Genomic DNA, 12,499 nt, shown 5'->3' with positions numbered 1-12,499 from the left:
GAGAGATTTCAATTCTCCCTTATTTCAAATTTTTGAATCGAGTTTTTGAGAAAGATTGTTAAGTGAATTTTCTTCCCTCTTAAACAAATTCATTGTGAGAATCCTTGATTTTTGAGAGTAAGAAGAACGTTTGCTTTCCATAAGAACCTTCATATTGCATGATGGTTTTAGAACTAAGGAAAGAGTCTTTGTTTCAGTATCGATTGTATTCTTTGTAATCATTTGGTTATAATTTTGTTATTTTCTTTGTTATTAAGTACTCTTATTGGTTAACCAGTCTTGGTCCAGTGATAAAGAGAGGTAAGTCCCACCACCTAAGTTCGACTAGTATTGACTACCGGAGTTCGAGCAATTTAACATGGTTTTCCCGGATCCCCAGATTAGTTTTTGGATCTAGAAAGACTTGAGGATCACCTGAGTTATTAAAAAAAAAGTGTTACTGATTTTGTGATATTTAAAGAGTTAGAAGTTTTGAATTTTTTTTATTATTATTCAATCTTATATTATACGATTCTATTAAAATCATGTGTTATTGGTTCAATATTAAAAAAAAATTGTTTACATTCAAATAAAGTCGTTTGTTATTAAATTGATGATTTTAGAAATTCAGTCAAAATAATGCATGAGCTACAAGATTAAGAAATACTTTAACTAACTTTCAGATTATATTGAACTTTAGTGTTATTGATTTATTGACTTTAAATTTGTTTGTTCATCTAAAACAATTTTTAAAGACTTTCAATATATTAGATAGTAAGATGATATTTGCTGTGAACAAATGAATTCTTTGTTAAACTCTCTAAAAGTTTCTTAAATTCTGCAATCATTATAATCATCATAATTCTATACCAATCATAATGGAATAACACCCCTAGTAATACTGTAATAATATGAATAATCTTCCTTGAGAAAAAATTGTATAAATAATGTTATAAGTGTTTAAAATCATAAATGATACATACAAAATAATTATCTAACTAACTAAAAAACAATTTATTAGATTTTGTCCACCAAGATCCAATTCTTCTTCTGCATAAAACTTAACGTATATGCTAGTATTTCTACTTAAGACTTTGAAAATCACATAAGATATACCTTATAATTTATCTATTAAATCTATATTTTCAATTAAGACTTTGAAAATCACATAAGATATACCTGAAAATTTACCTATTAAAATATATATTTCAGTTATATCCTTTAATAACCGTGCCCAAAACAGTTGAATCTATTATATTAAAAGAGAAGTGAAAACGTCCCACATTCAATCTCAGCAAAATTTTACCGTTTTACCATTAATGAAATTGCCTCTTACGTTGAAATAGTTTGCCCCTTGATGTAAATTTATCTATTTTTGACATTAAAAATAAATCAAAAAAATCGACAGAAAAAAATCTATTTGCATAAAAAGTTATTTGCAAAACTAGAATTTGCTAATTTAATCCCTAAATTTGCTGGAAAAATTCTCTTGGACGTTTGATTGGATAATTTATGACCATAATCTATCATGCATTAAACGGATTTTTGGTAGTTTATGGGCTTAGAATGCTTAAAAATCGACGAACAAAATTAATGGGTTTCTGCAGAAAAAAAATCCGATGACAATACACCTCCTTACTGTAAACCCTAAACACCTAGAAACCCTAAATAGATAGATCCTTTTGCATCTATCTATAAATACAATGATATCGTCTGCTTTCACCATAACCCCAATTACAAAAAAAAAACTCTTCCCTTGAATTTTAATAATTCTCCTATTATGTTCTCAAATTTATATTTGTATTATGATCTTGCTGTTTTTAATGATCCATCGACTGATCCCTTTTGTTTTCCTGTTCATGTAGTGGTTTCTTGGGAAACAAGATTCCATAACCATAAAGCTTTGGTTGTTGTTGGTTTATCTTTTAAAAAAGGTATAATATTGTACCCTTTTTGGTTGATGTTTACATTAAATTCTTTTGTCATGTTATCAAAATTATATTAAAAATTTCGATTTTGTGTTTTGTACTGATCGATTGATTATTTGTATTTACTTTTTTGTATGGTGGTTCATAAATAAAAATTCTAATAATTATTTGACGTAGGTATCATGGACCAGGTTAAACGATCCATGAATTTGTTTCTGAATAGTATGAGGTATTATTTCTTATAATCAGAATGTTTACCACGTTTGTATTCGATTTATAACTGAATTATAATTTATAGATAACAGATTATGTCTAAACTTGGATTGCCATGTTTGCAGGAATACTATGATCATTAATATTCATGAATATGATCCCTACAATGAAGATGGTCCTGATGATGATGTTATGATTTGTTCCACGACTATGACAACTAAATTTTCGGATTGGATTATATACAATACACAAGTTCCTAAAACCAAAAAGATCGTCTATTCAGAAATTCCAAAACCATCAGTTTGGTGTCATGAAGAGATGATATGGAACAGAAAATCAATGAGAAGACAATTTCCAACACCACACAATATTCCTATAATTTTGTTTCTTTAGATTAATTTGAAGTTTATTTAATGTAACAATAATCTAATTATTAGTATAATTATCTTTGATCTTTTGTAATATTACACTTTTTTGAGTTTCGGATAGTATTTAAAGTCTCTTCACCACAAAGATATTATTTACCTTGAGTTACAAAATTCTTATAAGATTGTTTCTTTATGACATTATTATACCTTTATTAACAGTTGAACCAACAATATCCAAAGCTTTATGATTTGTGGAACTGATTCTAAACGTTTTTGAGAAGAAAAAACTCTTTGTTTTGGTTCAACCCTAGAGTTGGTTTTAACTGATAATCAGGTTTGCTAAATGTTTAAATTTTTCATTGATTACTTAACCAAATTCTATAGAAATCTGGTTATATTTGTTTTATTTAATAGGGAAATAAGATCCAGTGTAGTTTTCGTGGTGATGTTTATGAACAATTTGTGACCAAATTTCATGTTGGCGATTGGATTGAGCTTGAAAATTTTAAAGTTGTCGACCAATATGGGTCATGCAAAGCTACCACTCATCGATACAAGATTATCATTCTGTATAAGACCAAAATTAGTAAGACTTCGATTGTTGGAGGTGAAGAATATTTTGAATTCATCGATTTTAATGGAATATTAAACGGCTCTTATTGTGATGATTACTTGGTCGGTAAGTTACATTCTTCTTTTACTTCAGAATCTCCCATAATTGACTTCTATTGTATTATACATTATTTTGATATGAGTTATACATTATTTTGATATGAGTTTGCGTGTTATATTTTAAGATGTCATTGGAGAAGTTACCAATGTTAGAGAAATGGATACTTGGAATGATAAAAAAGACTCGATGGGTCCAAACAACGGCAATAAGTATGAGCTTAGATCACAAAGTGATGATATTCGTAAGTTGCTAAAGATGTGCTGCCGAAATTCTTTGGCGAATAAAGTGGATGATTCTAATGACACTGACTCGAATAATATCGACTCTGATGTATCCGAAAATGAAGACGATGATGGAAACAGATCTGATGAGGATTATTGTGAAGAAGAAGAAGATACAAAAGATGAGGGCTTTTATGAAATAGTGTATGTAGACAAAGAAGATAGTGAAGGCGACGATGAGGAGGACACTGATGATACTGAAGACGACGACAATGATTCTGAATCAAATGAAGATGCTAAGTCTGAAGAAGAAGATAGTGAGGAGCAAGTTTCTTCTCCGAAAGGGAACGAAAGACAAGAGTACCATGTACCATAGAATTTCCTTTGATCTTCGGGACTCCAGGTATTTGGTTTTAAACATATTATCTAATGGACACTGCTTAAATATATAAATGTTTTTTTGAATTTTTCTATTTAGTGGCATGTTTTTGCCATGTGAGTTAACCGGAATAGCGGCTGACGATTTCTTCAAGACTTACAAAGGTTCCATAGGTGAAAGCCTCATCTGTGTTATTCGATGGGGTGTAATTGATGTCTTCCAAGGTTCATACTCTATTCCTTCGTTAATTTTTTTTTAAAATTAGTTTTGATAATACCTAACTATTCTGAATGCTATAACAAATGTATTGTAGGAAAGAGGTCTCTATCCAACACTATATGTACCCTAATTAGGCTTAACCCGGAGTTCTAGAAGTTGACACATTTAGACGATCGTATGTTACCCTCTATCGTTAGTTTCTTCTATTAATGTTTCAAAGATATATTTTTAATTTATAATGTCAGTTGTAGGAACATCAGAAAGATAGCACGCACAAAAAAATGATTGAAGTGTTGAAGGAATACCTGGAAGTGAGCTCACAGCAAAAAAAAAAAAAAAAGTCGTGAACATGTGTTTTTTATACGGTTACATCTCTATGTCTTAAAATTTCAACACTGGGTTATTGCTACTTTGGACAAGCATATTCATCTTTTTTATGTTTGATAAAGTATTAAATAAATTAAATTTCACTGTTAATTATGTATATGAATTTTTTATTATTTTAAAGTTTTATATAATGATGTCTATATAAACTTAAATGGGCCTGAGCTCATGAGACAGCAACATTGAAACGCTTGGCGACTCTTTGAACAAATATTTAAGCACTATTCCTCTCTCCTATATTGTGAGTTTCCGATCTTTCGTTGTCTCTTCTTAACAACAATTGTTCTCTAAATTTCTTTAACGATCTTTTATCATTCGTATCTTTCAGGTAAGTTATTAAACAAATTTTTTTAGCATTTCGTTAATTAAAATTTCTACTTACGAAAAGAAAAACTGTTTTTAAACTTTATAGTCTCAAATTTCATGATGGATGGTGAAAGTTCTAGAAAAAGCAAAGAACCCATGTCCGATTTTGGATGGGAGGACGAAGCGTCGAAACGATTCACCGCGATTCTCGATATGGTGAAAGAGCATATGAAGAAGAAAGAAGAATCAACCCATGTGTCAACTTGAAACAATCGATGCTCAACTCACACTAATGAATGATATCTTGCAAGGACGCATCAATTTGATTGAACAGTGTAAGAAGCTGGAAGACGTTAGGGTTGTTATTGAGAAAGATGTAAAATTCGTGTTGTGGCTGATATTGATTGGGATAAACTTCGTATTCCATTTAGTGGTTAACAATCCTTGTAATTTCAGTTTTAACATTTTAAGAATTCAAATAAATAATTTTCTTTTTCAAAAAGAAATTTCCATATATCTTTAATATAAATCTAACAAACCTAATATATTTTACAAAAATTGATTATATAAATAGATACTGAGTTTTATGCGAAATGGAAAATATTGAAATAACGAAAACAGATTTAGAAATATAAATCAAAACGAAATTAGGTAAATGAATAAAAAAATAGCAAAGATATGTATAACAAATATACAATAAGATGTGAATTTCAAGCAGCAAACCAAAAAAATAAATTTCACACTTCATAATATATTAAATTATGGCATTGATATCTGTTTCTATAACGTTCTTAAATAAAAATTGGATAATATACAATCTAATACGATAATGTTAAAATTCTTAAAATTGTTAATAATGATATTCCCCCGATATTATTTATGTATCTTGATTTTTTAGATATATATATATATATATATTCATTATTTAGAAAATCGGAAACATGACCACTGATTCAAATTCTTGTGTTTATCTTGCCGACTTGCATCCTTTACTCATTCAAAGAAGGATCAAGGTTAATATTATCAGAAGATTTGTTTGCAGTGCTGCGTTGAATGACGTGATCCAGTAATATTTGTTTGCAGTGTTAGCGGATGATATGGTAATAATATAAACATTTACTCCTAATGATAAGCAAATTTGAGTAATATTTGATATATTTTCTCACTCTAGGGTTCAAAGATACATGGAACTTTCGAAAGAAGTTTTGTCCAACGCTTAAAACCGTTTTTTAATGCAGGGAATTGATTGATCTTAACTAATTTTGATATAACACCAGTTGTTGGAACTTTTAGGCCTACTACCCATCAATTCAAAATACTCTCAAGCAGCATGACTTCAGCGCAGCTAATACCTTCTTTGAATGAAAAAGATTATTTTTCATTCGTATCTTTCATCGATGTCCTCTCTGGCTCTCTAAATCTGAATATGTGTATTGGTAAGTAGTGTATCGATTATTTTAGTTGTCTTACATAATTTATATTCAATATTTAAAACTGATTAAACAGTATTTATTCTGTTTTAGATTTAATTGGACGTCTCGTGCGTGTGGAAAGATCTGAATACCTTTTGGCTAACAACATACACACCAGACTTTTTTTTGAAATCGAAAATGAAGAATAAGATTTCTTATTTATTGTATACAAACAATACTTTATTCTTTGGTTTTCTTATTTATTTTTCACTAATTTCGTATTCATGTTAAAGTGGTATACGTTTGAGATGTCATATGAGAAGAGGATATTTGGAGTATTTTTACGACAGCTTCCGTAAAATCGATGAAGGCATCATTATACGCATAATCAGATTCGGTCAAATTGATAATGTTGAAGGTGAGTGTTTAATATAAACTATTATGGTGACTTTATGAGAATAAATACTAATGTTATGTTATGTTTTTAGGCCGTACAATGATTACTACCGCATGCAGTTGTACACAGATTCTATTCAACTATCCATGTCTTGAAGTTTCGAATATGCAAAATCACTTTGAAGAATCAGAAGATTAGTTTATGGTTTTACTTTATGGTTTTGTGTCTTTGGTTTCTTCTTTTATTTACGCATTTTGTTTTTTTGGATGATTATAGTTTATTTTGAGTTAACACAATCTGTTAGAAATTTAAACTTGCTACCCATAAATTCAAAGTTCTATCAAACATCATGATTTGGGCACAGTTGATACCTTCTTTCTGTGAAAAAGACAATTTTCTGTAGTATCTTTCATAGATGTCCTTTCAGTCTCACTAAATTCGAATATGTGTCATGATAAGGAGTGTTTCCATTGCTTGAGTTATCTTATATATTTTGTATATCAAATATTTGTTTCTGATCAAAAGATATTAGTATAGATTTTTAGATTTGATTGGCCGTCTTGTGTATGTTGAAAGCTCTGCTTACGTTTCAGATAACAATGACCAACATAACTTTATTTTGAGATAGAAAACGAAGAGTGATTTTGTATACAATACTAAAATAATATGCAAAATAACTCCCAAAGTTTGGAAGATTAGTTTATGGTTTAAATTTTATGGTTTTATGTTTTATTTTTCTTCTTTACAATTCCGAAAACACATAACTAAAATTTTCTTTAAACTTTAATTCTACATTCGATCTATCTATTTTTATGGTTTTTAATGCTATACTTCATAGATGTGACTGGAAACAACGTTTCGAGTCGAAACTTTCAATGTAACCTTTAGACACATTCTATAATTTTTAAAGACGAAATATATAACTTAGAACCGTCACATTACCTTTACAACTACTACATCCTACCCTTTTCAAAAATTATCTTTTTGCCTGCTCTCTTCTAATTGTTTTTAAATGGCGAGATTTGTGTTTCTTACAAAGTTGAATCCTTCGACTATGCAATGGATGATTTGTGTCAAGGTTTCCGTTCGTGGCAAGTGAAAAATTGTTTGAATGATGTTTGAAGAGAACTAATCTTGGTTGACGAAGAGGTATTGTTATTAAAATTTTTTATATATTTCTATTTTTTCGTTTCTAGGTATGTGATTAATTACTCTTATACTGTGAATTAGGGGTCATTTGGACATGCTACGATTCCGGCATCACTCTATGGTCTTCCGTATTTTGTTATGTCAAAGAATCAAAGTTATGTTATAGAAGGGTTCCAAGTCAAAGAAGATAAAGAGCAGATCCAAAAAACTAAACTTGGTTATCGGATTGTTTTCACGGACAAGACTATAATAAGTCTTGCAAGAAATCCTATAATTTGCAAACCTTTTAATAATGTTGGTTTTAAACATGTTTATGATAATGAATTTCATGGACATTGGCCTTACGGTAAGTTTTAGTTTATAATGCATTGTTTAAGTAAACTTTAAAAATTTGCTTCTTATAACACATATTTAAGTATTTGTATGCAGTTAATTTGATCGGATGCATCACTAATATGGGGGAAATAAAGAGTTTTAAACAAGAAAACATTGATGATCGTTGGAGTCTGACGGAACGCTATATCAAATTCAGAATCAAGTCAATTGAGTAAGTTTAAATATCATTGCATGCAAGTGTATCTTTTATGTTGAAGAAATCTATTAAATGGAATGCAACATCGTTTGAAAGATTATATGTACTTGACACAATACGTTGGATGATCTTTTCCTTTTTCTAAGGGGATATGTACTTGACTGCTTCGCAACCGGTTGTTATGCCAATCATATATTCAAACGGTTCAAGTTGGGTAACGGGAAGAGGCTTTGCCTGTTCAAAATGTGGAAAGGAATTAAATGTGGAGGTAATGACATATCATTCGTTTAGACTCAAACTGTTCTTTGTGATAAATAAATTATTAACTATTTCTATTTGTTTTACTATAATTGGTAATGTTAGATGATAATGTTCTTCTAACCAACGGTGACAGATGTTCGGCCATAATTGAGGATCCAAAGGGTGGAGAATATTCAGACTACATGTACATGTAAGTTAAATTCTAACATCGGATCATTTTTCAACAAAAGAATTTAATATGTGGATATATATGAAGTTATACTTTAAATTTTAATAATGTTTGGGTACAATTTCATTGATCATGAAGAGTTAAAAATTAAGGATTTGGATGATACCGACAGTCGTTTTGTTATGGACTTGAGGTAAATAACGAATCTAACTTATTAATTTTAGTAGTTAGTTGCTGAATATAACAGATCGGAACTCTTTATTGTCTATAGTGATACACTTGGATCCTATATTCATCATGCTATTGAGGATTCTTTTGACAAGCATCGAATCCCCGTTTGATTACTCTCTGCTGATTTTAACTTTTAGTTTAACTAATCTTGACGATCTTTATGTTATTTGCTTTTCCACAAAGATATGAACTTAAATCTTTGTTTTATAAATATAGTTTCAGCATTTTGTTCTTATTTTAATGTTAATTGCAAATGTCGACATGTAGAATTTTAAAAAATTTTGATTATAAAAGTTTATGTAGTCTTCAAAAAAGGAGAAACAATTTTAAAAAACCAATACTATATAGACCAATGCATGACACTAATAAAGGTAAGCATCCAAGGAGAAAAATCCAAACATTATGATTCGATTCAAACATCAGATTTTCAACAAACCAATTACAGTAATCTTGAAAACTAACAAACTATTGTTCATTCTTATCAATCTGTAACCCATGCAGCTTTCCCTGTGTAATTCACGAGAATTAATACAAGCCACACAAATTTAAAATTTTTATTCTACCATCTTATCTTTGTTTTTGAATAAATATATGAAATATGAAAATTCCCTTACCATTTCCATTTCTTTCTCCGTTATATCTTTTTTTCTTCTATCTACTTAATAAGAACAACAAGCAATGGTCGTGTACGTAAGAGATTTGAATCCTACAGTACGTAATTCGAGAGTTGTTGTCAAAATTCTTAGAAAATGGCCACCACATTTAAATGATGGGCAACGTTTTCATGAATGTTTAATTCTGGTAGACGAGAAGGTATGTTTTTCTAACTCTTCAAAGCTAAGATTAATAGTCATGAACGTTTTCATGAATGTTTAATGGTAAACATGAAATAATATTAATTTTTAGTTTAGGGAGACATGATTGATGCCAAAATAGAAGTTGCTCTATATCTAAAAAAGTTTCATGATAAGATTAAGGAAGGAGACTAGTACTTGCTTTCAGTATTTAGAGTAATTAAAGGCCAACGATCATTCAGAAACTCTAACAATCCGTTTGAAATCATGTTCATAGACCAAACATAAATGATTCCAATACCTCCGAGAAGCACTGACAATTTTTACCGTCTTATTGATTCATCAATGATCCAAAAATTTTCACCTGATGAGAAGAACTGTTGTGTTGGTAAGTTCTTATATACAAGTAATCTTTTATAAATCTTCATATTATAATTATATCCTAAATTTAAGATGTTTGATTAACATTCTATTTTTTAAAAATTATTCCTTTTTATGTTATATTTTTGTGGAATGGTGTTGGATGTAAATGAGCCTCGGACGATCGATTTCCTCGATCGTCAAAATGGCTACACGTCCAATAATCAACTTGTGACATTTACCGTTCTTGACATCACATAAGATAATATGTTAAACTATCAAGAGTACTTATAGTATTATTTCTTATTTTATTTTAGTGTTGTCTAACAATTACATTATTGTTTTTTTTGTTTTTTTTAAACAAAAAACTTAAAGTGGGAATGTGATCGAATGTGTTTCAGTTGGCGGGACTTCTGTTGAATTTATTAAGGAATGGGAGAAAATTGTTTCCTCTCCAACTTATTGTAATGAACCAGTATTGTGTGCGCTTAAATTCTGGAGGATCTCTCTTTTCGAAGGTACTTATAATAACTTCATAATCATAACACTTTTAACGCACGAAATTATCATTTTATTGATATCTTAACTTATACTTTGCTAGGAATCGAATGTCTGATGTCTCAAATACGATGTTCGAAGGTTATACTTGAAGATGAAATTGCTGGAATGAAAACAGGCCTGACCGATAAAACTATTAAATTGTAGAAATTTAGTGTAACCGATAAATAAATTCTGAAACCTAATTCTATTATTTATTTCAGTCACTGGCCTGACAATGAATCATCTGATGAGGATTGTTCAGAGGAAGCATGCTGTTCAAGCAACCGGAAGTGAGAATATCCTGATGTTTTCTAAAAATATCTTATGTCTATGGTTGATTTTAAATTTCCAATATTATGTTGTTGTTAATTTGGACATCCGTATTTGTGTTTTTTATTTCTTGAATTTGAACTTAATTTTAAACTTAATATTTAATCAAAGTATTTTATAGTTTTATGTATATCGTTAATATTTTATGGGGAAAAAGAATATGCTATATTCCGTTATTAAGTAAAGTTGGAAATAAAAGAAATCTATTATCTTTGATTTTACTCGATGGGGAGGTTTGTATCGATTAATTCAAGTTTATTTTATTAAAATTTGTTAACACTAATTTAAAAAGTTTATTAAAGCTTTTCTACATCTTAATATCGATTTTGATTCAAGCGTATTGACGACTGATTTTAATTTAAGGGATTAAGGATTCACGCGTCTATTGAGGATGCATTGGTGAAGAAATTTCAAAACCAGATCAATGTTGGTGAATCAAAAATAATCGATACTTTCAGCTTGGTGGATTATGACAGTGATTATAGGACAAGTGCTTTGGGATTTAAGATTGTGTTCTATAGAACAACCACAATTAAACCATGTGATGATTTTCCGGCACGAGTTCTTGAAAACTACTTTCAAGAATTTTCAACTATTTTGGCTGGAAAAATAAATAAACAAGTATTATTTGGTAAGTTGTGAAACTCATGTATATATATACTCGGTTGTTGAAACATAACTAATATTTTTATGTTTTAGATGTGGTGGGCCAAATTACTGGTGTTGGTTCTCTTGATAACGTAAAAACTAAGGGAAGAACAGTGTGAAGATAAGTTTAGACTTACAAGATTTAAGGTCTGTTTTTAAAAAATTAAAAATAGTAGATACAAATATTTTAAATCGGAAACTAATTTAAACTTTGTCTTTACAGTGGTGACCGATTAAGTTGTACGATATGGGATGACCTTGATAGAACTTTTGAAGCTTCTATAAAAGAATATGAAGATTCGGTTGTTGTGTGTGTGATTAGATTTGCATGTTTGAAAGAGTGGAAAGGTAATTGTTTAAATGATATTTAGACGTTTACTATACGCTGATTTAGATAGATTAATTAACATTTACTTTATAACTTTTAAAATTATTTCGCAGGCAATTACAGTGTATCAAACGCATTCAATACCACATATATTCTCTTAAATCCATCAATGCCCGAAGTCAAAAAATTCCGACAACTGTAAATAGTTTTCTTAACTATCGATTATAATCTAGACATGTATAAACTTTTTACGTTCTTAACTTTTACTTTTTAAAGGTTACCAAACACTAGCGTTGTTGACTTGGTTCAAAATGAGGATGAAGCTAGGAATACACAGCCAAAAGTAACTTTGTATGAGGAGTTTTTCATGAAAAATAAAAAGAAGACTATCGAAGAAATACTATATTCATTGGAGGTATTCTTAAACTAAACACAACGTCCAGAATAATGGTAATTACAAAATAGTAATGATGATGGTATGTATAGGTATGTACATGTGTCACAATTGGATCGATCCGTTCGGTCGAGACAGTGCCTAAGTGGTATTACATTGCATGCAAAGAATGTAGAAAGAAGGTTCAACCATATCCACTAGAGTCTGATAAGGGGAAAAACGTCTATATAGTTGTGGTGTTTGCGATGACGATGTCAAAGAAGTTGATTACAAGTATGTATTAC

This window comes from Camelina sativa, chromosome 16 (assembly GCF_030686135.1).
Source record: "Camelina sativa cultivar CO46 ecotype springtype chromosome 16, ASM3068613v1".
Classification (NCBI taxonomy): domain Eukaryota; kingdom Viridiplantae; phylum Streptophyta; class Magnoliopsida; order Brassicales; family Brassicaceae; genus Camelina; species Camelina sativa.
The sequence above is the reverse complement of the archived record's forward strand: the minus strand, read 5'-3'. Positions refer to the sequence as shown.